The sequence below is a fragment of the Periplaneta americana genome, chromosome 17 (genome assembly GCF_040183065.1).
Source record: "Periplaneta americana isolate PAMFEO1 chromosome 17, P.americana_PAMFEO1_priV1, whole genome shotgun sequence".
In the NCBI taxonomy this organism is placed as follows: Eukaryota; Metazoa; Arthropoda; class Insecta; order Blattodea; family Blattidae; genus Periplaneta; species Periplaneta americana.
In genome coordinates, this window is record NC_091133.1 from 52,507,799 (window position 1) to 52,534,877 (window position 27,079).

A 27,079-nucleotide genomic window follows, 5' to 3' on the forward strand; every position below is an offset into this window, starting at 1 on the left:
TTTGTTTATGAACCAACCGAAGAACAGCGCTTCTATTAATATACAGTAGAACACAGAGTCTCGTTTAGGCACAGTGAAAACGTAAACAAAGTGCAGATAACGTGTGGGGGGGGGAAGGACGAGCCGTGCGATAAACACGAGGAATGCACAAGTTACAACATTTATGACGGAGCATTAATTGAAATTTTATTTTTCAAAAACACACAAAACAAAAGAACACAAATTGCATAACGTTATCACATACACATTTTAACAAACAAGCAATTGTAACGTTGAAATAATTCTATATAACAAATCAAATTTTGCTACTTAAATGATGTTTCTTTCAAGCAGCATTTTTTACGGTCATGAATTTCATTCTCTGTATCACTAACATAATATCACCGTCTTCTGTGGCCGAATTAACAAAACTACAGTATATTGGTCTGAAGTGGTCGGTACAGTGCCTTAATAAATTGAATTCTGAGAAGGGATAATTACTTTTAGGAAATAGTGTTGTGACTTCAGACTAATATACTGCAGTTCTGTTAATTCGGCCAGAGAAGACGGTGATATGAAGTTAGTCATACAGAGAATGAAGCTCACGACCGTAAGAAATGCTGCTTGAAAGCAACATCATACCACAGTCTAGTGTATATAGTCACAAAGCTTAATATGTAGTAAATATGCATCCATAGATAGTTGCTATCCACTAGGATCGCTACTATCGCCTCATTACAGACAATGTGAAATAGTACCGGCACAAGCTATTGTTCGTAGCACTCTCACAACTCAAGCTTCATGACTGTATAAACTAGACTTTGATCAAACCCTATAAGTAGCAAATTTGATTCGTTATATTGAATTATTTCAACGTTACAATTGCTTGTTTGTTAAAATGTGTATATGATAACGTTATGCAATTTGTGTTCTTTTGTTTTGTGTGTGTGTTTTTTTTAAATATAATTTCAATTAATGTTCCACCTTAAATGTTGTAACTAAAACCTTGTGCATCCCTCGTGTTTATCGTACAGCTCGTCCTCCCCCCATACGTTACCTGCACTTTGTTTACGTTTTCTCTATGCCTAAACGAGATGCTCTACTGTAGATAGACCGCAACTGCAAGGAAATAATGTGCACATTTCCCCTGGAACGAATGTTGTAAAGTTTTGTGTTGAGTAGTATGGACAGATAACACAGACTGAAGATATAAGGTTAAAGTGTTAGACAAGAGTTGCCTTCCATTCAGTGCAGTTCAGTTTAGTTCGTGGCAATGCAAATCAAGTAATAGCGAATCTTCATATATGATGTTACATAAAAAAGAAATTATGCAAAATGTGTCGTGCTATATTTTCAGCAGTGAACACTCCTAGCACACATGCAATTTTATGTAAATGTCTCCAGATTTTATCGCCGAAATGTAATGCGCTGAACCACCAATAAGCGGGTTGTTAATTTGTCCCTTCCACTTTTCAAACGGCGCCGTATTAAGTAAAACTTTTTTCCAGATTTCCACCCGTTGTTACCAAATTTACAAAATTATTTTCTCGTTCAGGTTTCCGTATTTCTATTAAAAAATGTCTTCTTAAATATGCATCATTTTCGGTATGATTAACATTCCAACAAAAACGATCTGGGGACCTCAGTAAATACTATTAATTATTCCAAATTAAAATGGCAGCCGGAATATTAAACATATCAAACAGGTAACATTTATCTAGGGCCGTCGTCGTCATCACTCGCTGAAATTGGTATCCGGTATGGAGTGTATCGGAATATGCACCGTGGTGCAGAAGGGAGAAGAAGAGAGTAGTCTTAGCTGGTGCAGGCAATCAGTGGAGAATTGTCAGTAGCTGTAGACAAGAATGCTATTTACCGCAGCGTTAAACATTACCATTTCGTAGCTCCTATGATAGGTAATGAATCGCGCTGTAATTTTTAGGGTTCTTAGATAAATGTCTAAGGAAAACATACAAAAAAATTCTAAATCAGATCTTTTTTGGAAAGTGAGAAAAAAAATACTAACTTCGAAGAAACTTGTTCAAAATAGACATTGACACCCTCAAAAGTTGGTAAGCGACAAAACTTTTATTTTTCACTTTAGGTGAAGGGTCAAAACGAAAGAAATGTTTAGAAAGAACTAAAAATAGTGTTAAACCGCATGCAGAGTGACTAAACATTCCGTCAGAACTGCGGATTATCATATAAATCATCCTGGTGGTTTCAAATTTGTTATTTAATAATATAAATGATTAGAACCGGAGACAGATAGATCCGAAGAATTAGTACAAACAGTTTTTCGAAAATCTCGTAATTTAATACCTGCCGAAATTAGAGTTCTAGAAAAAAATATACAAGGACCAAATTTATTTTAGAGTTAAAAGTGTTCCACAAATTAAAAAAATTGGAGATAGCAATATGAAATCTTGATAGTTTAGAAATGGAACGGCTCTTATGCTAAGGCAGGAAAATGAAACAATTTTCGTGTACGATACAGGTTGAACACAAAGTCTTTCCCTGATTACACATATTTATTACTGAAAAACTAAAGATAGATATGTGAATGCCGTTTTCTGCAATAATGATACAGCTACTCACAAAATTTGCATGCATTCACTTCAACAGTCAATCAAGACACAGAAGATCGACAACAGAATGTCTGTATTTGTTCTCTAGGTTTAAGCTGTACCAAACGTACTGTCCGTTACTCAGGAGAAGACGAGGGGCAAGAATGTGACCTTCTTGGCTATCGCTGTTGATTATTACAAACATCGCTCAGATAAGCATCCCAGTATCCAGGTTATTACTCGTGCAGGAAACATGAGTAACAATGCGTATGGAAATTAAAGCTAAGTTGAACAGAAGGAGACCTAATGTTTCCGCTTACTACATTACAAATATCGACGTGTTGTAGTACGTTATCTGTTCACATCCCTTGCCCCTCAGTCCGCTCTCGTCTTCTCCTGAGTCACCGACAGTATGTTCTAGCGCTTGGCAAAAGCGCTAGTCGAATGCATATTGTAAATTCTTCTAGGAAGATTTTTTATCTCAGTGTTCATATTGGCAGCTGAAAATGTGTATTTAATTTTTCTCGTTTAGTTGTTCGAAGTGCATGATTTACGAAGAGGATTCGGTATGATATTTGACAGTTTCATTCTCAGAGCATACCTCAAAAGTTTTCAGTCAGCTAGTGGATTTTCATCATAAGGAGATCATGTATTAATCCTGACGTGAGAGAGTTACTTATCCCAGTCTGATGCCATTGTTACTCCACATTATATGCCGGACGACCTTAACTTTTCGAGCAGCGTGTGTAAATTAAAAGGGTTGATGAAAGAAGAAGCAAAGCGGACTGGCCCTTCCTTTGTAGCGGTTCAACTCGGTTGAATGTCAAAGAAACTTGATGTCTCCCCGGGCCACAGTGGCGTGTGCAGGACATGTTTGATGTCGCTAAGGTAAGCATCAAGCGCGCAATATTCGGATGGGGTTCTTCCTTTGTTCTTAATATGTATGAAAAAATATGACTTTTAGTAGTTTGGAGATACCTAGGTGATCTACAGATCCCGCATTTGAAGGCAAAATGCAAGTTAAATATAATATTTCGCTGTATGAGGAAATTTATGTTTTATGTCAGTTTACAAAGTTCAGAGAGAAAATAATAATGGCGCAAAGATGATTTTCATGGGAGGACACATTTTCAGTTCTTCAGATACTAATAAATGGTTAATGATATGCAGTCCATGAGTTTCTCTGCTGTGATTATTTATGTACTACTAGATAAAATTTTCTATCTTCAGTAAACATGAGTAAATTCAAACGGGAACGATGTAGGCCTACATGAAATAGTACATATTCATAAAAATAAAGAATATATAAAATATTATATATTAGGAAACAGTATAAAATAACGATTTATTCGACATTTGATATAAAGGTTTCGTTCTCTCTTACATTATTATTATTATTATTATTATTATTATTATTATTATTATTATTATTATTATTATTATTATTCTTATAAAAGTAGTGGTAGTATGTTATTTAACAATGCTTTCAACTTTAGAGTTCATTCAGTGTCAAAATTCAAAGTGGACAAAGAATGGTCGATTAAATTAACTTGGAGCCCTCTATCAGGGTTCCTTTATGTGCCATGAATATACGACAGGAGATATAATCTTTACTTTCCTTCAAGAAGAAGGCTTGTTAAGTATTTTATTGCGAACCTCCAACTGAATGGCTAGCATGATAATCATACGACAATCAAGAAGACTATCTTATATAAAATAACGTGATAATCATACTATAATCAAGAACGTCTATCTTATATAAAATAACGTGATAATCATACTACAATCAAGAACCTCTATCTTATATAAAATAACGTGATAATCATATGACAAACAGAATGTCTCTCTTATATAAGATAACATGGTAAATATACCTCAAATTTTTATGCACTTAAAAACTAATTTTAGGCACCTAAAATAGACCCTGACTTTATCAAAGTAGATACTAAAAACGTAGATTTAGACACCTAAAAATACAATTTCATGCAGCTAAAAATACAATTTCATGCAGCTAAAAATACAATTTTATGCAGTTAAAATGTATTTTTAACCACACAAACTAAAGTAACTATAAAAATGCAATCAATTAGTGAGTATTAAGCATTACAGTATACAGTGACAGAAACAATAGAATATCATATTGTGGTTTGAAACTTTACTTTTGTTAAGTTTTAAATTATGAATACCAGTACGTAATTTTTAATAAATTCATCGGCTTCATTCCTCTAAGGCTGCTAATACATAAGTGCTCATATTACAATTAAATTAATTAATATACCAATGAATTTACAATTAACTCAGTATTCATGACTGGCATAGCAATACTTAACGTTTTTCTCTAATGTTCTATTGTGAAACTGCTTTTTTTTAGACAGGACCGTTTTATAAACGAAAAAAAAATTCTTTGCAAAGAATGCATATTTAAATCTAAGAATATTTACCATGATTATTTCTTTAGGAAGTACATCCTCCCGATTAATTACACTGTATTTATACTGTCTGGTCAAGTTCTCAACAAAACCAGACAGTTTCTAGGAATTTTTTCATTCCTACAACCAGATTATTACAGGATATTTGAACCAAATACCCACCTCACGGCATTCAAAACCCTCTCTTTCACTGCTACACGAAAATTACAAAAATATACACGTAACAAATAGAAATATGCAATTTTAGGCTCTAAAACCTTAAACGTAGGTCACAATGGACAAAACAGGCAATTGTAGGCATCATAAAACCGCTCTCAAATATTCATATCTTATATAAAATGTGGAGGTATTCAACTAGTTTTAGTTTATTCCTATGGGAAATAATAGACATTTTTATCCTAATATCCGAGGTCTAGTGATAAATCAAATTATGTGTAAGCGTAGACCATGGTAGAAAATTTCTATGCCCGCAGAAATTTATAATTTTGCCCACTTGAAATATACATCAAATCGAAAACTCATTCCGAAAAAAAAAATTACAAATATCTATAAACGTTATTCTGCACTACGTACAATAAACTTCTATTCCTTTCCGCTGAGGATGTGCATCAAAACAGAGACTATTCTTGTGAGAAAATTATAAAAATGGAAGCATGGTAAAAACTTTGCTTCTACCCGCACCACCAGAAGCAGACAATCTGGAGCACTGTGATTGGCTGGAATATGAAAGAGCGCTAGCAACGGAATGATAGAAAAGTAATGGGAGGAGACGTGACAGATATAAATTCTCACACACTGATTGATGTCTTCGTAGCCTTTAGAAATATAGATACTGTAACTCTGCCACGAATTCAGAGTTATCATGTAAAACGAAATATGATTTGTGGATGAGATAAGCAAAAGAGCACGAAATATCACGTTCATTGACATGTCACTGGACTGAACGACAAAAAACGAAGGAAGCAGACTCACAGAAAACTACCGTACCTAACTTAGTAAGTAGCTTAGGTTTAACATAAACTAAAGCGTCTAACTTAAGATAATTAATCTACATAATGTAGCAGCCCTTACTTACTTACTTACAAATGGCTTTTAAGGAACCCGGAGGTTCATTGCCGCCCTCACATAAGCCCGCCATTGGTCCCTATCCTGAGCAAGATTAATCCAGTCTCTATCATATCCTACCTCCCTCAAATCCATTTTAATATTATCCTCCCATCTACGTCTCGGCCTTCCCAAAGGTCTTTTGCCCTCCAGCCTCCCAACTAACACTCTATATGCATTTCTGGATTCGCCCATACGTGCTACATGTCCTGCCCATCTCAAACGTCTGGATTTTATGGTCCTAATTATGTCAGGTGAAGTATACAATGCGTGCAGCTCTGTGTTGTGTAACTTTCTCCATTCTCCTGTAACTTCATCCCTCTTAGCCCCAAATATTTTCCTAAGAACCTTATTCTCAAACACCCTTAATCTCTGTTCCTCTCTCAAAGTGAGAGTCCAAGTTTCACAACCATACAGAACAACCGGTAATATACCTGTTTTATAAATTCTAACTTTCAGATTTTTTGACAGAAGACTAGATGACAAAAGCTTCTCAACCGAATAATAACAGGCATTTCCCATATTTATTCTGCGTTTAATTTCCTCCCGAGTGTCATTTATGTTTGTTACTGTTGCTCCAAGATATTTGAATTTTTCCACCTCTTCGAAGGATAAATCTCCAATTTTTATACTTCCATTTCGTACTATATTCTGGTCACGAGACATGATCATATACTTTGTCTTTTCGGGATTTACTTCCAACCCAATCCCTTTACTTGCTTCAACTAGAATTTCCGCGTATCCCCTAATCGTTTGTGGATTTTCTCCTAACATATTCACGTCATCCGCATAGACAAGCAGCTGATGTAACCCGTTCAATTCCAAACCCTCTGTGTTATCCTGAACTTCCTAATGGCATATTCTAGAGTGAAGTTAAAAAGTAAAGGTGATAGTGCATCTCCCTGCTTTAGCCTGCAGTGAATTGGAAAAGCATCATACAGATACTGGCCTATACGGACTCTGCTGTAAGTTTCACTAAGACACATTTTAATTAATCGAACTAGTTTCTTGGGAATACCAAATTCAATAAGAATATTATATAAAACTTCTCTCTTAACCGAGTCATACGCCTTTTTGAAATCTATGAATAACTGATGTATACATTTCCATTGCAGCGATATTTTACTACTTAATTAACTTATTATTCCCAGAACATGAATTTTACCAGCAATCGAAAAGTTTTGGGAATAAATTTGAATAAGGAACAAAAAAAAGTTCCCTTCCCAGACAGGATTCGAACTACGAAAGTCTTAGTTACCAGTATATCGTGCTCTGGAGTGAACAAGGCTCTGAAATCAGGTACAAGGATCGGTCCGGTTTTTTCTTTTGCCACTGCTATACCTCTCAAAGATATATATTGCTTTTCTTGGATTAATATTACTATTACCATTCTTTTTCTGAGAACTTCTGTGACACTGGAGAAAACTTTGGTTATCCTGCATCATTATTGGCAGTGAAGGTGTTCAACGAAACGTATTTGTTTTCTTTAAAAAAAGGCAGTGTCATAACTCATGTGCTTATTATATATTGATTTAATAATGGGTTATGTTATGTTTTTTTTACTTAACGACGCTTGCAACTACCGAGGTTATATCAGCGACGCCGATTTGCCGGAATTTTGTCCCGCAGGAGTTCTTTTACATGCCAGTAAATCTACTGAAATGAGCCTGTCGCATTTAAGCACACTTAAATGTCATCGACCTGGCCCGGGATCGAACCCGCAACCTTCGGCATAGAAGGCCAGCGCTATACCAACTCAGCAACCAGACCGATTTAATAATGGGTTATAAACGTTTTTATCTTAATAGGCATTAGAAAAGCGCGGATTCGAATTTTGATAAGGAGTATTCTAAACAGTCCCAATCAAGAACAGAAAAAGAGAAAGTTTTAACGACAATGACCGTAATATCTGAAGAGAAAGTACATAAAGAACATATTGACAACAAATACATCGTACGAGTACAACGTAGCAGAAATTGAGACATTTATGGACGAGGAGCTTGCTGAGGAGTGTCTCTTAGCTTTATGTGACACTTTATTTTCTAAATTTCCAAATCCAAAACAGAGTACAGGTGAAATAAAACAAGTCAACATACTCGTATTGACAAGATTTTGCAGAAGAATGGCAGAGTCCGCCTTTCAACTTCAAAATACAAGTAGTCTCATATATAATATTAATAATAATAATAATGGTATTAATAATTATGATAATTAAAAATCCGCGCATTTTGTTAAGCTTCAATACTGTGAAATGCATTGTAGCTCGCGAAAAATGATGATTTTTTACTTTTGGCACTTGTTTAATTTCAACCATTTACCTAAACTAACGGAAACTAACGTTACATAATTCTTTAATAACTTCTCACATACGAAAGGCAACAGTTTTTATTAATAGTAATCTCACTAGACGTTTTGATTTATCTAGAGAAAATCAAAACTCGAGTGGGATTTAATTGACTATTACACGATTAGAAGAAAGTATATAAAGATTAGAAGTAACGAAGTACTCCAATACAATAAAATATTGACTTACGAAAATACAACTGTCTTCAAATGTATTATTGTACCATCTCTACATTACAAATATTACGCTAGATGCATGCTAGATGGCAGTAGTGAGCAATGCCTTCTCGTCGAGAAGTTCTCGATCTATACACTATGCCAATGTTACTAGTCAAGAAGGCTTTGTTGATTCAGTTTCATTTTTATTAAGACAGTTGCATTCCACTTCAATTATTCGAATCCCAGTAATCATCGTCACTTCACAGATGATTTTCAACAAATCTTAATATTAAACAATCTCTGATACGTGACTATCCATAATATCATATAGCAGAAGCTATAACATAACCTAACTAATATACACAAGTGTTAGAAAACTTTTAATTAACGACGATGACATAAAAAATAAACATGAATAATTTTAAAAGGAATAATTATTGAATGTACAATTTTCAAATTTGAATGTGGTTGGTGGTTCAATTGATGTTATATTGGACGTGTGCGTAATAGAAGTGGAACTCGTTGATTTAGGCCTACATGGTGTATTCAACTTATTCAGGATTTCCGAATGGTGCTCTTCATTTATTTGTAAATCGGATTTCAGAAGATGCATAGGTATGATCAGTGATTTTTATTAATTCTTGTTCTTGAATGCCAATGCGAGTCATATTTGAAACTGCTGTGCATCGACTAGAGTGGTTTGTAATTATATATATATATATATATATATATATATATATATATATATATATATATATATATTTTTTTTCTTTTTGACGCCCAGACCAGCGCAGTTTCAAATGTTGGCAAACAAAGAAACAAATGCTAGGGACGCGATAAAATTAAACAAATGCTAGGGACGCAATAAAATTAAACAAATGCTAGGGACGCGATAAAATTGTGCGATAAGCAGCCATGATTGGTTGAAATACGTCCTTTCGTACCGTTTTATTGGTCAAAAGTAGTATGACGTAGTAAGAGTGTAATAGTCATATTAAAACTGTAGTTCATGGGACCATTGTGTATACAAATATGTAGTTCTGCATAAATGAATATTATACATTATAGTTTTAACGTTTACACAAATACAGACAACACAAGACAAGATATCCACTTGGTAATATTCGTCAATTTTATATCCATTGCCTGCAGAAAAATAAAAAATAGGTTGCAGCCGCCAAATTACTCTTCAAGGAACGACCACTGATATAAATTGAGGGAAAGGAGACAGAGGACGGACACTGGAAAGCATTTTCTCAATCGTACTATCAGGGACTGGAATGCTTTACCTGCAGACTTACTAAAGGCTTTACCAATAACCAAAAATGAATTTAAAAATAGGCTTAAGGACTTTAATAATACGCGGTAGTATATTATACACACTATTTATTGATATTTTGTTATTAAAGTGATGTATAAGTAAAGACGTGTGTTGTGTCAGTGAAGTGTGTTGTGTAAGTGAAGTGTGTTTCTGTCAGTTAAGCTTTATAGTTTATAGTGGCAGTGCAAAGTATTTGAACAGTGAAGTGTTTTTGAAGTGTTAGTGAAATCAGGATAGAATCAGTGAAATGTGTCGTAGTTCCAGTGCAGTGAGTGAGTTGTCAGCAAATGAGTGTAGTGCTGAAAGGTACTTGTGCAGATATGAACATATCATACTCGTGGGTTTTAATTCGAACTTAGGGTTAAGATACAAATTATATTTACTTTAAAATGTTATTTTAAGTGATCGTGTTTTATTTAATTTAGGGTGCTCTCTGTTATTATTATTATTATTATTATTATTATTATTATTATTAATTGTCATTATTGAGTGTAATTAGTTACCACTGCCATCGGGTATATACCCATTCGCAATGTGAATAAATAAATATATTATTTTATGTTTACTACTTGAATATTCACTATAAAGTAGTCGAAAAATAGAATGACCGTAATTCCTGATGTCCGCAAAATAAAGTGGCAACTGTGGGATGTCTAATAAATAATACCATTGGCAAGGAAATTCATTGTAATCTTAATTTATATATGAAAATTCAATATTGCGTGCAGGTAAAAAAATACATTTCCATTAAAAAAATTATATAATTTTACTAATTTCATTGAAACCTGTATCTTGCACTTGTGCATCTCCATAAAGTTTCAGAAGATAGCTAATAAGCATAATATTGAGATGATTTGTGTTATCTTCATACTTATAGGTCTATACGTAACACTTTTTAACAATTTCCTGAAATTGTAGCAAATTCAAGACGTATTATTTTTAATGGGATAATAACTTCTGGTGGTCACAAGTAGAGTCCTCCGTTTGAATACAAGTTAGGCATACATCGATCATACTAGGTTCGTATTGAGAGATAGTTGCAAGTCAACAGATCATGCCTCAGTGAACCACAGTGTCTTCCCTCATGCACCGGCACTGTGTGTCTACATCTGTTTATTCGTATACCTGTGTTTAAGTCGGTGAACAACTGGACTTCCACTTGCATTTAATAACAATAACGAAGTAAATATTTAAAGGCAGCTTATATGCAATAAAATGTAATTTTTACTAGAGATAGACAAAACTAAAAAAAAAAAAAAAAAAAAATCAAGAGCCAGTCCCTTTATTTTCAGGAGCCACCATATTTTGTCCACACAATGAATAAACCATTCGATCTAAAATAAAAATACTTTTACTGAAATATATTGAACAAGATTAAATGTCATTGCATTGCAAACACACGCTCTCAGAGACGCTCTAAAGTAATGTGGGCTATCTTAAGACGCACAACAAATGTAGGTCCAACGATATTAATTTAAAATCCTACAAACAATTTTCTAACTTTACAGTATGTATTTGTCGTAGTGACATAAAAGAAATCGAAGCCTTAAAACATTTTAACTCAAATACTTCAGGCACCACGTACAATTTTTAGTCGCCATTGCTACCTGCCTCTGATTTTTGTAATAAGTAAAATGCATCTACACACTTCAGATTTAATTAAAATTTGGAATTAACAAATGAAAAACAAATTAATATCATCACAAACTTAAAATAAAACACGTTATGAGTGCGTGCTTTATGATCAATGACTGTAAACATTTTAAGTGTTTCAAATGAACAATTTTTCCTTCTTTCTAATAAATTACATTTTCTTCTTTCTTAATGACGTACTCGCTACCAAATTCTTATATTGTAACACTCATTTCCAACAGTTTAGATTGGTTTTGTTTTCGTATGTTCACTGAGCAGTAAATCTGAATTAATCCTTAAAATTTCAAAACTTCATTTCTCATACTCGTTTATTAAACCGTGTCGGACTGTAAAGAAAACAACTATTGCAATGTCAATATTTTATATGTTGTACAACCAGAGCAGATAATCCGCATGTTAACATGATGAGACAGATGTCGAACTCAAATCGTTGTGTGATTCCCTCTGCCTTTCTTTTCCCGAAGACTTTACTAAAGCTACACTTCGAAATTTTCGAGAAGAACTGCGAGGTTGTGAATATGAATCATGGAAGACCCTTTCAGGACGGGGAAAAGGTGTTGAGATGTAGAACGAAGTATTAGCCGCCAAAAGTTGGATTGCAAACAAGAAAGGACTTTCGACTAGTGAATGGATATCTAGCCTGAAAATGACAGCAAATTTAGCAGCTGTTCGTTCCGTTCCCGGCAGATCTCTCGACGGTACCCGGTGCAGACATGGCTGCCCGGAGATTGAAACTTTAGCACACGTCTTGGGATTCTGTGAACAGGGATTGCTCTTGAGGAACTCTAGACATCATCTTGTAAGATCTAAAATTGCTGCCGCATTAAGAAATAAGGGCTGGATAGCAGAAGAAGAAATCTCCTGTCTAGCTGAAAATGGGTCAACGAGACGAGTAGATATTTTAGCGTACAATGCTGACACTAAACAGGGCATCGTTGTGGACCCCACGATACGTTTTGAAGTAGAATGTCATCAGTCAGCCGAGGTCCACCTTGATAAGAATTCGATCTATGAGCCTACAGTCAACTATTTCAAGCTGAAATATGCCTTAATTCACGTTGAGGTATTCGGCTTGCTCATAGGTGCTCGTGGGACTATACCAGCTTTATTCGAAGAATTTCGACGGCAGTTTGCTCTGCCAACGTCTCTGAGGGATGACACTGTGACAATTGTGTTAAAAAAAATCCTTCCAAATCCTAATTAATCACATAGTGCCACATTAAGAGCAATTGTAATTTTTCACGCCCTTTTCTTTGTTTCCCTTCTTTAAAAATTAATGTCTATGTTTACATATGTATGATAATTTTTTTTGAGGATATACTGAGTCCGTAAGGGCTACCCTCAATGGGGGGGGCAGTTTAATATTATTATTATAGTATTGTGAAATTTTAATTTTCCTACCAATTTTTCTCTATTCTATTAAAATTATAGTATATAGCCTATTAACCTGTTGTATCCTATAGGATACTTTGTGAATTTAAGGGTTATTAAGCGCTCGATGACATCAAGCTATACTTCATAGACCTACATACATACCTACATTGTTGCGGGCTATTTGGAGGCTTTAGGTAACCAAACCCAGGACTCTAAGTCATAAACAGCTGTATAATGTACTGATTTCGTTATTTCTTTGATCTTCCCTAATAAACTCATAAATTTGATCAAATTTGAGCTGCACATTTAAGAGGCTTGGCATGTTTGTCACAAGAGCTATATTGGATGGAGTAGTTTCTCCTAATACATTAATGACAAGCAGGTTACAAGACCTCTATGAGTTGTGACTTGTGTTATGTAGAAGAGCACATTGTTACTTATGTTTCTATGTCGATAAGTTCATTGTGATCCCGTTCAGTCACAGAGGAGGCGCACCAGGGGACAAATGCCGCCACCAATATCTACACTGCAGTTGTTTATTTCGGAATTTGGAAATGATTATTTTTGTGTAAGGAATGGCAACATATTCTTAGAATGTATATTTTTGTCATTGCAATAGTAGTGATACAGTATCAATAAATAGGCTAATGAGATGAGATTTACGTGATATACAGCAGGATATACAAGATGGGACCATAAACGAAATGAGGAAGTAATGGAAGAACTGGGACTAAAGCCAATTCTCCACTATATACAAAATTACTAGGACAAATGGATGGACCATCTACAACGGATGTCATCGCACAGAATCGCAAGAGCTATGCTTCGTTATCCCTCTCAAGGAAAGATATCACTGGGATGTCAGAAGAAACGTTGGAGGGACAATTCTTCTTTCACACCGTAGCGAGTCACATGGCCTAATACTTGGAGGGATGATGATTATGATGATGATGATCAATAAATAGGTGTAAATTATTGTTTCCATATGTATAAAACTTCTGTTGTATATTTATTAACAGATTATTAATTTTGAAATTCAATTGTAATCAATGACGTGGCAAACATATTTGTTCAAAACATTACGATTGTGCATACCATTAAAATTAAGTTGCAGTGTTTTCATGATATGCTCCATTATATTTTATATTTACCGTAGGCCTACTGTACCGTCACTTATGCAGTGAGCGCCAGACATTTAAAGGGTCCAGAACCATAGTGGGCCAAGCGCCATTTACTAAAACCGTAGAAAACAAGGGTTAAAATGAACTTATTGCCATAATTCAATGGAAACATATAGCAAGTAATATAAAGTATACAGACCAAAATTAAATGATATGTCAATCTTCATTAAACTATGGCATTCACTTAAATTTAACCCTTGCTTTCTCAGTTTTTAATGAATGGCGCTTGGCCCACTACGGCTCTCAACTCTTCATTTGAACTCCCTCCGTATTCCTTGATAAATTCAGTGTGACAAAAATGCGAATCTTGTTTATTACCATAATACACTTCTGTCTTAAATTGACAGAGCATATTGGTAAATAAATCAATAGTTTTCCCAAAACACGTAATGAAATATTTCAAACAAAACAGATTTTTTTCTCGAAAAGGAAGCAAAAACGAGCAAAATCGTATTTAACCTTTTGTTGAAACATCTCAAAGAATAATCCCTTGAAATTAATGACATTACTTACGGTTCACTCTGTATACATTGTAATTAATTTATCCTTATTAAAATAGAAAAAAATACAAATACATAATATTCCTGGAGAAATTTTATTTTACTGGAGAAAATATAATTATGTAGGCTGCTCCCAGAGCGTTTTTTTCTTTGTAAGAACGAGCAATTTAAAAGCTATAGAGAAATGATAGTATTCGTTGCTTTAAGAGTATTAATGAAAACTATTGTCCGAATATATATTGCCAGATTAATATCCACAATTCACTTTTGTTCGAAAGGAAGGTAAGCCAAGATAATAATAGTTCCCTTTCATAATAAGTCTACTGTTGGGTACTTGCCAACTAGGTAACATGAGTACCTCGTTATAAACCAAACATTTTCTCATCATTATGTACCATATGGATTAGGTCAGATGACCTGTTCCGTCAGTGGGATCATCTATCGAGAAGCAAACTTCTCAGCTTCTACGGAGCCTTCCTAAGGTTCTTCCTTATGGCTTGTATTTCTATACTTTTCTAAAATCTTTTTGTCCAATTTTTTAATACGTTTAACCATCTAATTTTGAGCTCTTCTATTTTTTCTTATCGACTCATTACATTTAATTCTTGCTGGATGATGATGTTTCCTACTTTATGTGTTAAGTTTCAATTTCTCATTTATTTGTTCTTGAAGATTTCATTTCGGCTTTTATTTTCCGTTTGTTAGATACAGGGGAGAGTCGGGTAGTATCGGACATCGGGTAATATCGGACAGTGAGTTTCTTTCATCTACCACACGATGATAGTACCTGATTGACATGGTTACGTTTCTGTGATGTCGCATAGAGAAACGTAACCATGTCATTCAGGTACTACCATATGGTGGTAGATGAAAGAAACGCACTGTCCGATTTTACCCGATGTCCGATACTACCCGACTCTCCCCTATATATATATATATATATATATATATATTAATATCCCTATCAGCTTTAAATACTGACTTTCGTAAAGTAAGGGATTCTAGTAGGGTCTATACAAATATATGTTTATGTGGATTTTCACGAAAATTACACAGATTTTTAAATTAATTTAGGTTTCTCACGTCTTGAAAAAAAAAGTATTCTGTGCATTGAGGGGAAAACAAATATTTTTATCTGGATAAACAGTAAAGAAATTCATTCGTTTCTTTTGTATGATAGTTCAAGGACATTAACTACAGATGGAAATTTTACTGGTAAAATAATAATGCAGTGACATTTTTCGGAAAGTGCAAAGCGTAATAGCCTATCATATCCACAACAGAAATTCTTCATACAACTCTGCCATGCTTAACAATAATTTTATATGCTTTTAAATCGTTTCAAAAAGAAAACATTTTTTTCTCCAAATTTACAAGGAAATAAGTATGCCTTGAGAAGGTTTTACACTAAATGTGATTTAAGACTTCACGGTATATTTTTAGTTTCTTATTTAACGACGCTCTATCAACTACTAGGTTATTCAGCGTCGATGAGGCCGAGGATTCGCCATAGATTACCTGGCATTCGCCTTACGGTTGGGGAAAACCTCGGAAAAAACCCAACCAGGTAATCAGCCCGACCGCAACTTCAAACCAGCAGGGAAGCGCTTTAACCAACTGAGCCACGACGGTGGCTTTCACGGTATTAATGCGGCACCATAGGCATAGAAATATCCTATATCTTGTGGCTAGGTACCCTTTATTTTATCAGAGAACGCAGGTATATGAAAACTTACATGTTTAATCAGTGGTTATCAACAGCTTCTCTCCAGAACCGAATTAATTCATAGATAGGTTCCTCATTTTCCCGTCTTCGCTTAAAATGGAGAGGATAAATAGCTCCGAAATATTCGGTTATTCGGCATCTATGACATAATCCGAAATTGCGAAAATCTCAAACCATATTTTCATGTTAATATGTGCCAATTTAAAGCTTAAAAGTTAAAGGGAAAGATGAATTTTATTTGACATACTTCCTAGTGGAAAAAAGTTATAGTTTTAGTATGTGATGTTTATATAAACTCTCATTTCTGTGATGTCCTGATATCAGTAATATGTTGTGACATAGAAAACGTCCACTGTACTAAACATTATTCAGCAGCAGAGAGAGAAGTTTCATCACGAAAAATATCAGAATTATTTTCAATTGCGTATTACAGCAGTAGATATGAAATAAATTCATTGGCATGATGTCCAACTCATTACATTAATTGTAAGCGCATACATATAGTGCACATATCATAAATGTCTGTCCGTATTCCGTACATATTTCAGTATTTATTTAGTCATACTAATACGAAATCCAGCAATCACGCAACATTGGATTATGAATTCCGTTTGTTATCTCCAAGTTAAGTCGGTGGCAGTTTTCAAAGAAAAATTTCACATATTTGTAGGAAACTACAGCTATCTATTTTCAAACTAGACATACTGTAATGTCCGGTATATTTTCTTTTTCCATCTACAGTATTTATCAAAGTAATTGCAAATAGAAGTTTCCGTCACCTTAAGGGGTTAGGTACAGCTTACAGCAGTAAATGTTTTGGAAATATTCAACATTTTTTTTCTCCATTACTCTATCTTGTACAATAATGAAAATTGCTATGTGTAAAACACTGTCTGTCTGCTGTACGAAAAAAAAAATATATATATATATATAATTTTACGATTTAAAATATATACCGGTATATATATATATATATATATATATATATATATATATATATATTCAAAATTAAAAAACGGTGGCAGTTCACTGTGCAGTGATGAAGTGTTTCCCTTATAACTCATAAACTTCTTAACTTTTTAATTTTCTCTCTCTTTTATTTTATTGCTGAAACTCATGTTTACAATATCATGCTTTTTCAACTACATACCTTAATAAATAATTTTTTGTGTGCTTGAAGAAAATACTGATATCTGACCATTTTTTAATTAATTTATTTTTATCAGACAATCTATCAAAGGTGGAGAAGTGATTTTGCATCACATTGTCAATATGACACACAAAATACTTAATCACAGAATGAATGTTGGATAGTTTTTAGTTATGAGGGAAACGCTTCATCACTGCACAGTGAGTGAACTGCCTCCATTTTTAATTTTGAAAAAAAAATTGAATCGTAAAAATATGTTCTTCATATAGCAGAAGGATAGTGTTTTACACATAACAATTTTCATTATTGTACAAGATACAGTAATGGAGGAAAAAAATCTTCAATATTTCCAAAAAAATTTACTGCTGTAAGCTGTACCTAACCTCTTAAAATATCTGAATAATGTCTAATGTATAAGATATGTCCTTATAGCATGGATTTATTAGTTTAAATTCAAAAATATCTGTATTAGTCACGAAAATTTACATTAAGAAAAATTCCCTTTAAATATGGTTTCCAACATAAAATGTGTCACATTTGGAGGATAACTTTCAAACTAAATGAATTCCGATGTAATATTTTCTTTGTTCCTGCTACAAAAGGAATCTCGCAAAGTTCTCTTTCGCGCTCTAATGAACCCATTCGCCGTTTCCTTAAGCCGCTCATTGGTTGTCAAGGAGATATTCCAAGGCCCACTGCGCTGGCACAGATGTGTCAGACGAGAATTTTCCCACAGTTGGGGGCAATTCTTTCACGTTAACCGAGGAGTGAATTGGCGGGACGTAAAAACCTCCTGCGACCAAGAAATCAATCCAATACAATACAGCACAATACAAACTGACCGTGTATTACCCAATTACGGAAGCAATTGATACAACAAATCGTGACAAAACATTGTGAAGTTGAATGGCATTCAAAATATAATAGCCTATAGAAAACATTTATAATATAAATGATAGTAGAAACAAAATAGGGCCTATATAAGAATTTGAATGTAATAACCAAGAAAAAATAACGAAGTAGGTTGCAAAATTGTCCCGCGCCGTGGCGTCGCGGTCTAAGAAATCCTGCCCAGGACTCGCGTTACAGAATGCGCGCTGGTTCGAGTCCTCATGGGAGAAGAAATTTTCTCACGAAATTGCGGCCTGTGGATGGGACCGGTTTCCACCCAGCATCGTGATGCACTTGGGGAGCTACGATAGGTAGCGAAAATCCAGTTTCGTAAATCAGCTGTAACGGCTGGGGGGATCAACGTGCTAACCACACGATACCTCCATACTGATTGGAAGATCGTCCACCTCTGCTTCGGCATGTGGACGTGAGGCAAGCAGCCGGCTGGTAGGTATTGGCCCTTCATGGGCTGTAACGCCATGGATTTACTTTTTACGTTGCAAAATTATTTGGAGATACAACGTACAGAAAATGGTTAGTTCTGAAATAACGTAATAAGAGAGATTCCCCATTGCGTACCCTGCGGTCATGTTCTATCCCCCCGCCCCTTGTCTGTAGCCCAGTTGCATAAAAGGATACTACTTTCCCTACTTTTGACATAGCCCGATTGCGTACAAGATATAACAAAATCCTCAGCAGTAATGTGCCCGTAAGCCTATAATGTTGCAAAAGGAAAAATAGATTGCTTGCGTTGAGGAAAGCATACAGATATGTTTGTTGTTGTTTAGTCAACTGTCCGAAGACAGGTCTGAACCTCACAAGTGATGCTTTGAATCACTTATGAGGCAACTAAGACAGGAGATAATGAGGTAGGGTGGCTAGTTTCTTTCCCCTCCATTGCACACATCGCCAACTAGCTACATATTACACTGATCAGATTTCAGATTTATACAAACAATTGAATACCCCACCGGAATAATGGTATATGGTGCATGGTTCCCCTACACACTTATACCTTTATTCCGGGGGGTATTCAATTGTTCTTCCTCTGACACATATCGTCAAGTGAGATGTACTCCCTGATAATAGATGTACATAGGTACATATCAACGTAATTAAGACTGACATGTTTTAGCTTGCTTATGTCATGACGTTCTACCACAAGAAATTAAACATTTTAGTCGGCAAGACGCATAAGAAATTTTATTTTAACATTTTAATCAGCACGACACAATATTAAGAAAACACTAAACTTTTCTGGAGTGTAAACCATTCCGCCTTCCCGAGGTATACTCTGGACAACGACAATCGAAATGGAATACGCCTATTACACTAGATCTTAAAAAGAAGTTATGATAGTGTAATATTTAAAGTTGAGATCAGAACAAAACATTTCTTCTGCAAGTAGATTGCTCGTCCAGTACGTAACTGATATATAAATATATTATGTACATAACTGAGCGATACACTTCAGGAAGGAGAACTACCCTTAAAAAATTTTACTGCTGTATGCAACTGTGGACACTCCATAATAATAATAATAATAATAATAATAATAATAATAATAATAATAATAATAATAATAAATCATGTAGATGAGTAATTCAATTTAAATTTTCTCTAAAAACGTTAGTATGAAATCATCTTGTTAAATTATGAGAATGTTACTTAGATTTCAGGGAAATAATAGTACTGTATTTTAAAATATCTCATTTGAATTTCTACTACCTCATAAAATTATACAATATGTTCCCATATTCCAGTATCTATCCAAGAGTAAATGGCCAGTGAGAAATTATTAATAATAATAAACTGAAGATTAATAGACAAAATAAATTTCAACCATCTGGACTACAATGTATCTATAAAATAACTCGTATGCGTACAATAAAATAAAATAATGCAATTCAAAACGTTACACCATAAAAACTATGAAGAACAGAAATAGAGAAGCTTCATTCTAATTTTAGTAATATAAAGCAGTCCCTACAGATTTATAGGGCTGTGAAACATGGGCAATGAGTAAATGTTGTAAGATGAGAATGTATTCTTCTGAAATGAGATTCCTGAAATATGTTGCTCTGGAATCAGAGTCTGAGACCGAATGAGAAATGAAGAAGACAACAGAGAGATGTAGTGCACTATTTCAGCTAGATAATAAAAAGAGAAGATGGGGATTAAGTGGCACAATCGCATGTACATAGCTTATATGAGGTACCACAGCAAGCCAGACAAGTTACAAGACTGTAAAGTATATAGAGTATTATAGTGGAAGGAAACATAACTTTTAACATACGACGAAAATAACTCAAAATCAACTCGACACTAGACAGAATTTATAAATACGTTAAAGAGTAAGACGAGTCGACAAATAATTCTATATTTTATATTGAAGTGGTCAAAAGTTCAATAACGACAATGATGATGGTGACTTATTTACGGACATCGAAGGGACGTAACAATATGTCCGCATTTGAGGAGTGTCCTTTATTGTGAGGGAGGCCCCCCAATCTAACAGTAAATTTATAATATGCATTATATATCCCTTCACGCTTTAAATGAAATGTATTACTGTAGTTTAATTCTAAATACATTATACTACAGTAAATTTTTGCAACTTCGAACTACAGTAGATAAGACCGAAAAAGGGAAATAAAGTAGTCTACTGTGCCATGCAATTTTATTTTAGCTCTACAGTTATGCAGTATTGTAATTTACAGTTTTCACTTAACCTTTACGTTCAGGTGCCATGTCTCTCAAAACAGTACAACTGATTGAAGTGAACCCAATAACGTGTCGAATACAATTTCACGATCGCAAAAATCTTGGATCCATCAGACGGATTAAATTTAACGACTGTTCATCCACCCTCTTTCAGCTAACAAAAGGTATCCGGCTGGGCTAGTGGTAGCGTACGAGACCCTTATTGTCTTCTATAATGTTAAGGAATTTCTGTACTAAATTCCATTTGTGTAACATATTAGGTCTTCAAATCCAAGTTCTGTCCACAGTCAGGAGGTAAAGTAAGCTTTAGGACTGTGGAACAGCTGTCCGTGTCCGTGTCTCAAAGTGTCCGTAAACGAGAGTTAAATTGATCATTATTTCTATATTATTTCAGTTGGGACATAAAAGTCTGTCCGTATATGAGAAGTGTCCGTATCTTGGGGATGTCCGTAAGGAGAGGTTTCACTGTATTAGAATTTCATTTTTTAGTTTTAAAAGTGTTCCTTGATACAGATAATTGAACTTGTTTCTATAAAAAACAAGTCAACAGAAAATACAACTTTTAGTGTTCATATCAAATGTCTATCATTGCAAATAAATTATATATCATAATGAAAATAAGTATATCTACTTCAACAATGTTACAGACATAGTATAAAATGAAATGATGAACAAACTCGAATGGAGAAAGGGGATATACGAAGCTCAGGTCATTAATAAGGAAAATGATTAATTAGAATTAAAATATCTAAAAATATATTGAGAAGTCACGGGTATATTCAAATGAAATGTACGAGTATATGGATAGATACTGCATAGGATTACATTGAAATAATCATTTCAGTAGTGAACATAAGATAAAAGTAATTATATAAAAAAAGTTAACATATTAAATACTATCCTATTTAAAAAGAACTTCCACATTCCACATCCATAACCACTCGTCTCAAAATTATTGATATTAACTATGATTTTGTTATTACTCTATTGACTGGGGTAAAGACTAGAATCCGAATAACGACTTAGGCCATTCACATGCAGTTTCATGTGATGGATGGGATTTATAGTCCTCATTTCGGTCGTATTGCATTATTTTAGCTTATGGGGTCTATGTGATTTTCGGGTTCAGACATACTTGGGCTTGAAGGGCTGTCATTAGAGAGGACAAGATTAAACTAAGAAGACCATAGCGCCATAGAATAATATTAATAAGAAGAAACTTCGAGGGTTTGGTTCAGTTCTGAAGTTACTTGTAGTTTATGAATTTTGAGCCTCCGATATTTACTTAGGTTAGGTTTGGTTTTCTCCGGCGGTTTTTATTTTCTTTGTGTAATTGTTGGATTCTTCGAATTTTGTTTTAGGTTAGGTTTAGTTTTATTATGCTATTTGTAGTTCATTTACATTATTTTTTTAGTTTATATTTGGTGTTTCAGCCTACTTTTTCTTAGTTTGTATGACGCTTGAATTCAATGGTCTTTTTATTTAGGTTAGGTTTTGATTTCTACTATTAGTATGTTTACTTAATTTTTGGGTTCTCCAATTTTTTTTATTTGGATGAGGTTTGGTTTTCTTAGGTTATGCTTATTATGTTTATGGGATTTTTTTAGCTCCAACGATCTTTTCTGCAAACATCATGGGGGGCAGATAAAAAAGTTAATCCTTTTTCTTCTACCATGTGAATAATATCAAAACAATTCCTTGCACTAATTTTGGCCACTCGAGCGCAACTACCATAAATAATAAGTTTTCCTGGGGCTGTTTACAGGAAGAAAACACAGTTTCAAGGAAAGATTTATTGGAACAGATACTTCAATTGTTGAGCCATTTTTTTAACATATTCCCCACCGGAACTGAGACATCTGTCATATTGTGGAATCAACTTTTGTATCCCTGTGTCATAGAAGTCTGCCGTCTGAGATCGGAACCATTGTGTGATAGCCGTCTGCACCTCTGTCGATGCCATCGTATGAGAAATGTCTCAATTCCGGTGGGGAATATGTTGAAAAATAGTTCAACAATTGCTGTGTCTGTTCCAATAAATTTTTCCAATGAAATTGTGTTTCCTTTCTGTAAACGGTCCAAGAAAATCTTATTTTTACGGTTCTCGTAATTGCACTCGAGTGGCCAAAATTTGTGTAAGTACTTGTTTTGACATTATTAAAATGGTGGAAGAAAAATAATAACTCTTTTATCTGCCTCCATGAAAATGTTTGCTTGTTAGATGAGGTATTCTCAGGTTAATACTATTTAGGGGCAGGGTTACCGTCACTGTAACTGGATTGGATACTACTGGCTCCAAAGATAATGCTATGTTTAATGTGACAATATAAATTACAGAAAAAAGGAAAGAAGGAGGCAGATTTAACAGGGGAAGGCAGCAGAAAAGTAATTATCATACACAAACATCTGTTTAGACAGATTTTCAATGTTTTATCGTAAATGCTGTATTCACGCCGTCGCATTCGAGAAACAATGGCTCAAGTCATCCTGATTATATACTTTTACCAATGACTGACTCTTAATATGAACATGGCTGAAGAATAAATAGATTCACAGAAACTTGGTACTAACCATCTAATCATCTTTATATTCTTCATCCTATACAGTTTCAGTTGCTAGAAATTGGAACTCGCTTCCGAGTGATATAAGGGGTTGTTGGACAATAGCTTCATTTAGGTCAAAATTACATAAATTCTTACTTAACAGATGAATTGCTGATTAATATTTGTTACTTATAATGAAACTAACATCTGTCCAATCTTATTATTATTATTATCTTTAATTTCTCTAAATAGATTTACAAAACCTCTAATGGCAATTACATTAATATTCTCATTATAGAAATAGAAATATATATATTCTCCCTGTAACATAGTCCTAGTAAGCTTATATTAAATTAATTTTCATCATTTTACTAGCTATCTCAAATATTAAATTAATTATAATTCAATGAATTAAATTAGCTCATAAATTAAGTTACTACTTTACCTTATAGATTTATCTAAATTTAAATAAATGTGTATTGAAGATTATTGCTGGAGAACCTTTTAAGTGTAGTGAAAATATTTGTAATTTAAATTTATGTATTGTATTGATTAAGGCTGGTTGAGTGGAAGAGAAGGCCTTATGGCCTTAACTCTGCCAGCGAAAATAAAACATTATTATTATTATCATTATTATTATTATTATTATTATTATTATTATTATTATTATTATTATTAACCAGTTACATATTACACTAATAAGAGTTCAGATGTATAGAAACAATATTTTTCTTCCACTGACACACATCATCAAGTGAGATGTACTGCCTGATAACTAGGGCCGTGACATGGGTATATTTGTTTTATTCTGAGGTGAACGTACGACACCGGACAGAATGTAGTCGACGTTTCAAGTACAGGCAGCGGAAGCGAATTTGACATACGCCTAAGCAACAACGTTCCGTGTTTTGTATACGATTATTGCGTATTATAAAATCAAGACAATACAATTATTTACATAAGGGTTAATACCGGAAAGGTCTAAAATGTTGGTGAGATTGAGAAATCATACTTAAATTGTCACTTGTGGTAAAACATGAGTCTGAATATATATTTTTAATATTTAGAGTTTTGCATTACAGTTTTAGAATGTCGAAAACGTATATGGCGTACAATTATTTTGCTTTCCCTATATCTAACTGTTACATTAATTTATTTATCACATATATTCCGTACCTTACTTTTCTTGCATGTTGTTTGCCTGGTTTCGGTTCCTGCTGCAATAAACAACAACATTCATTTTCAAAGTTTCAAATGAAAATGACCGCCGAGTGTCGGATAGTATAACCTTGTACGCGGAAAAACTGGGTTCTACATCGGCTGAAACCAGGGGCACATATGTATAATATTTCGCATCATCCATTTCTACATCAAGTTGATAACAATCGCATTGTCATCTGACAAAACTCTTGCAATTTTGCATAATGTATTCAAACCACAATTTTTTTTGTATTACCGTGTTCATTTTCGCACACACCTTTTTGCTTATATCATCACATCCTATATACGTTTTCGACATTCCAAAACTGTAATGCAAAACTCTAAATATAAAAAAAAACAACTTTTCAGACTTATGTCTTACCACATTTGTTACAATTTAAGTATGATTTCCAACAATTATTCTCGACCTCAACATTTTAGATCTTTCCTATGTTAACCCTTATATTCAATTATTATAATGTCTCGATTTTATAATACGCAATAATCGTATACAAAACACGGAACGTGCTTGTTTAGTCGTGTGTCAAATTCGCTTCCGCTGCCTGTACTTGAAACTCGTGGACTACATTCTGTCCGGCGTCGTATGTTCACTTTCAAACTAATACAGATATACCGATGTCACGGTCCTACCAGCCAGAACCTCAGTCAGAGGTATATTGAATGTTAATGACTGTAATTGATTAACAACCATTTACAGTTCATTATCAGTTATTTAACGACGTCATATCAACTACACGACTACGTAGCATCTATGGAATTTGGGTAATAGTGAGATGAGACAGAGGATTCGCCACGTATTACGTGATACCTATTCGTTTTGCAGCTGAAAAAAAAATAGCCAGGTAGGCCTAATTAGTCCAGATGGGATTTGAACGCACCCCCTAGCTCAGATCAGAGATCCAACTCCTTATAAGTAAACTATGCTAGAGGCCTTACACAATTTTGCTGCTGTAATTGTGAATATGGATTTGCCTGAATCCGAGACTTACATTCCTTAACAACATTATGGAAGAACGCAATACTGAATACTTGCAACATTAAATTTCACAAGACAATGATAGAAATTCCATCAATAAAGAAGCCACTCGAGGGACGAAGGAAGTTAGCTGTCTCGAGTCTTGGAACACCTCTGGGAGTTTTCACATGTTATGAACTCTGGTCGCTGCGAGTGGGATGGTGGCCCCTGGAGGAAACGACTCTGCATATGCGAAGAGACACACTGACAAGAATCGTTGTTGTTCAGAACAGATTGGATGGCAGCAACACTGAAGTAGGAGTGACAAGAGAAACCCCCATACTCCGCACTCGCTCTGTTGAACAAAAATCTCAAAAGATGTACCAGGGATGTAATGTCGACCCTATGAAAAGAAGACTTCGTTCCATATTGGTTTCTTTCCTGAGTTATAATATTCTATATTCCTTTGATCTTTCTAAGAAAATGCAAGAAAAACCATTAATGTTGCAATCAACCACTCTCTCATTATTAATGTTATAACAAAAAAGTAAAAAATAGGTAAATAAATAATTAAGCAAATGAATTAATAAATGGCTATGTATGTATATATATATATATATATATATATATATATATATATATATATATGGGAATGAAACCTATTTATTACAGTGTGTCGAATTGGAACGTGTACCGAGAAAATATCTACCACCCTCGATGCTAAGTCAGAATAGGAGTTCGCTTGCATGCCTTGACCTCATGGGGAATAGAGAATACTAACAAAAGACTGGCTTATTCCTCTTGAAGGCGAGAAAGATTAGAACTACAGCTGTTGAAGTTTGTGACACGAACTGAGGAAGGGATAATAGTATCTACCCAACTATACACTTTTATGTCTGTTTTAGGTTAGGATATATTATATAATATGTTTTGTTGTGCCATTTGCATTTTAATATGTGTGTTCTGTTAGAGAGTAGTGGATATAATCATAGGTGTGGGGGGGGGGGTTAGACCTACTAAGTAGGACTTGTTTTAGGTACAAAGCACGTACGGTTAGAAGACCCGTGCATTGGATTTTAGAGAAAACTATGATAATATAAAAATCTGTGTGTATAATATTACTCAATCTATCCATCCATATATACATATATATATGGGAATAAATAAACAAATGAATAAACATATATATATATAAACGACTAAAGAAATAGGTAATTAAGCAAATATAAAGACAGTCTATTTATTTATTTATTTATTTA

General features: G+C 34.2%; 1 long non-coding RNA gene across 1 annotated transcript in view; it reads right to left on the reverse strand.

Annotated features, from left to right (window-relative positions):
* LOC138693490 (uncharacterized) overlaps positions 1-27,079 on the reverse strand; it is a 440,794-nt gene that overhangs the window by 313,531 nt on the left and 100,184 nt on the right. The gene's annotated exons all lie outside the window — the stretch shown is intronic.